This window comes from Piliocolobus tephrosceles, unplaced genomic scaffold (genome assembly GCF_002776525.5).
Source record: "Piliocolobus tephrosceles isolate RC106 unplaced genomic scaffold, ASM277652v3 unscaffolded_40907, whole genome shotgun sequence".
In the NCBI taxonomy this organism is placed as follows: domain Eukaryota; kingdom Metazoa; phylum Chordata; class Mammalia; order Primates; family Cercopithecidae; genus Piliocolobus; species Piliocolobus tephrosceles.
Genome location: NW_022325318.1, coordinates 13,285 through 16,638, shown reverse-complemented (window position 1 = coordinate 16,638; position 3,354 = coordinate 13,285). Strand labels below are relative to the sequence as shown.

General features: G+C 40.6%; 1 long non-coding RNA gene across 1 annotated transcript; it reads left to right on the top strand.

Moving 5' to 3' along the window:
• The first annotated feature begins 11 nt into the window (after positions 1-11).
• LOC113223347 lies at positions 12-2,641 on the top strand. Its single transcript, XR_003308706.1, has 2 exons — positions 12-438; positions 1,874-2,641. It is a non-coding gene; the product is annotated as an uncharacterized LOC113223347 (long non-coding RNA).
• The last annotated feature ends 713 nt before the right edge of the window (positions 2,642-3,354 follow it).

Below are 3,354 nucleotides of genomic sequence, written 5' to 3'. Positions count from 1 at the left end.
AGGATTAAGATAAATGTGGGCATAATTAGGTGTATTGACATGCCTTTGATACATCAAATTAAGGAGGAAACCCCACTAAATCCAGTCAAGCAGTTTCGTAAGATCTTCACAAAATGTCTCTACTTATGGAATCGTGGAGTTTAGTTCTGCTGAAGTGTATACCGTTAGCACTTTGGTTTATCAATATTTGATTAGCTGAAATGATGGATAGAAGGATAGCCTGGTTATAGACAGTAGGCAGAAGGAGGTGGAGGGGTTATAGTAATATAAGATCAAGAATTACAAGCCCGGTACCACCAGGTACTACATTATATAAGGAACAAGGTTCTAATGTTTCCTTAACAGCAAACCAGTCCAGTTACGGTGGCCCAGCCAGCCAGCAGCTGAGTGGTGATTATGGAGGCGGATGTGGTGGCCAGAGCAGCATGAGTGGATACGGTAAGCCTGTTTTTGTTTTTTTAATATACTTAGAATAAGTTTTAGGCAGATTTCTTTAGTTGGGAAGATGCAGGCTCCTTTTTGGTGAAATCGGGTTTTTAACATGTATGCTTTCAATCCAAATGTAACTGTTTTTACTAGCTTAATTTTCAGAAACAATCATTGGGGGGGGAAGTGTTCTGTGAATTAAAAACTAGTCATTGCAGCCGGCTGGGAATAGTGGCTCATGCCTGTAATCCCAGCACTTTGGGAGGCCGAGGCAGGTGGATCACGACGAGGTCAGGAGATTGAGACCACCCTGGCTAACATGGTGAAACCCCGTCTCTACTAAAAATACAAAAAAATTAGCCAGGCATGGTGGTGGGCGCCTGTAGTCGCAGCTGCTGGGGAGGCTGAGGCAGGCGAGTGGCGTGAATCCAGGAGGCGGCGCTTGCAGTGAGTAGAGATCACATCACGCTACTACACTCCAGCCTGGGCAACAGAGCGAGACTCCATCTCAAAAAAAAAAAAAAAAAAAAAAAAAAACTAGTCATTGCAATTTTGGTGGAATACTGTCGAGCCAGAAAATATCTGCCTCCATTTATTAAAACGTTAAAGTTGTTCACTTTTTTGTCTTTTGGTTAGCATTAAATCAATTTTAGATGGAGGGAGAATTTGAAATAGTAGAATGGTGGTTGAGTTCAGGACCATATGTATTAGTCAGTTAACCTAGGATTGGTTTTATTTATTTTTTTTCAATTGGTCTAAAGAATGGTGATTTTGTTATTATAATCTTACCCCACAAAATCCTTTTGCAGACCAAGTTTTACAGGAAAACTCCAGTGATTTTTCAATCAAACATTGCATAGGTATTTTCTCAAAAAATGTAATTTAAATTCTCAATAGCAAATATTGATATGTTGTAATAATACTTTCTGTAGCAGTCAATGACTCTGACTTAACTCCATGGAGGCTGCCATTTGGGCACAGTGAGTTGCCTTTAGTCCAACGTGGTTGTCACACTTCCTGCCCACCATGAATAGGAAAAGCAAGAGACTTCTCCTGTGTTTCCTTTTCCCAAATGCCATTTGAGGGACACATTGTGAATGTTTATGGTAAATGTTTTAAAAAGATGTCTTGTTTAGCTTTAAAAATACGAAGTAATTTTGCAAATTTTGAAAAATACTACTTTTCCTTTGAACTTAATTGTTCACGTTGATCCTGAAGAATCCGTTAAAATGGTAGCACAAGAGTCTGGCAAGTTGGTTCTGCAGAGAAAAGGGGTTAATTGAGGCTTGTTTAGCGTCGGGATTCCCCTTTCCCAAACATGCGTCTCACCACTTGGACAGCAGCCATTTGTACTTGTATACTTTTTAAACTTTTTCTTGGAATACTGTATTTTATTGGACTGGTAGTCTGACGTTACTCCTAACTTGTCAAATTGATCTCTGTGCAGGTAACCAAGGAGCAATGAACAGCAGCTACTACAGTAGTGGAAGCCGTGCATCTATGGACGTGAATGGAATGGGAGGGATGTCTAGTATGTCCAGTATGAGTGGTGGATGGGGAATGTAATTGCTCGATCCTGATCACTGACTCTTGGTCAACTTTTTTTTTAAAAGAAAAAAAAACTTCAGTTTAACAGTTTCTGCAATACAAGCTTGTGATTTATGCTTACTCTCTAAGTGGAAATCAGGATTGTTATGAGGACTTAAGGCCCAGTAGTTTTGAATTTTTGATCCTACTATCTAGGATGTAACAGTAAAGCTGAGTAAACTATAACTGTTAAACTTAAGTTCCAGCTTTTCTCAAGTTAGTTATAGGATATACTTAAGCAGTAAGCATATTTAGGTAAAATCAGTTGAATTATGTTAAATGTTGCCCTTTGTCACGTTACATTGAACACTGGATGCATGTTGAAAGACATGCGTTTATTTTTTTGTAAAACTCAATATAGGAGCTGTGCCTACAATTAAAAGTGAAACATTTTGGCATGTTTGTTCTAGTTTCATTTAGTAACCTGTGAGGCACATAAGTTTAAGCTTTTTTTTTTTTTTTAAGTTAATGGGAAAAAGTTGAGATGCAATACCAATACTTTAGGATTTTGGTCTTGGTGTTTGTATGAAATTCTAAGGCCTCGATGTAAATCTTCCATTACAGTGTGATTTCCTTTTAGGTATATTGCGCTAAGTGAAACTTGTCAAATAAATCCTTTTAAAAACTGCACTCTGTCTCATCTGTGCTTCAGTGCCAAGTGAACTGAGTCTTGGTGCTCTGTGCTCACATGGGGCCCAGGGCCACATCTCTGGCTGTGGCAGAGCGGCTTGGCAGTTGAGGCTGTTGTATAGATGTCTCCAGCTCACAGATGGTTCCCTCCCCCCGTCCCTAGGAGGAGTCCTACTCTTGTCTCAGGCTGGATTGCAGTGGTGTGATCTCCACTCACCTGCAATCTTCACCTCAGGCTGAAGCCATTCTTCTGCCTCAGCCTCCCAAGTAGCTGGGGTTACAGGCACCCGCCATCACTCCAGGCTAATTTTTTTTGTATTTTTAGTAGACACTGGGTTTCACAATGTTGGCCAGGCTGGTCTCCAACTCCTGACCTCGTGTGAGCTGCCCACCTCGGCCTCCCAAAGTGCTGGGATTATAGGCTTGAGCCACTGTGCCCAACCTTCACAGATAGTTTTCAAATTGAGGTTTTGAATTTTGTATTTTTGGCTCATTCCTAAAAATTCCACTTGGAAGCAAAATTCCATGTAAATCTCCTGAGGTAAAATGATAGTGGTTGAGAGCTAATACGACTAGTTGAAATGAACCCTAAATATATCCCCGTTTTGCTAGTTTGGAGCTCCAAGGTGATGCTGGAAGTATTCAAGCTGCTTTAAAGTAGTCCTGAAATGGCCAGGTGCGGTGGCTCAAGCCTGTAATCCCAGCACGTTG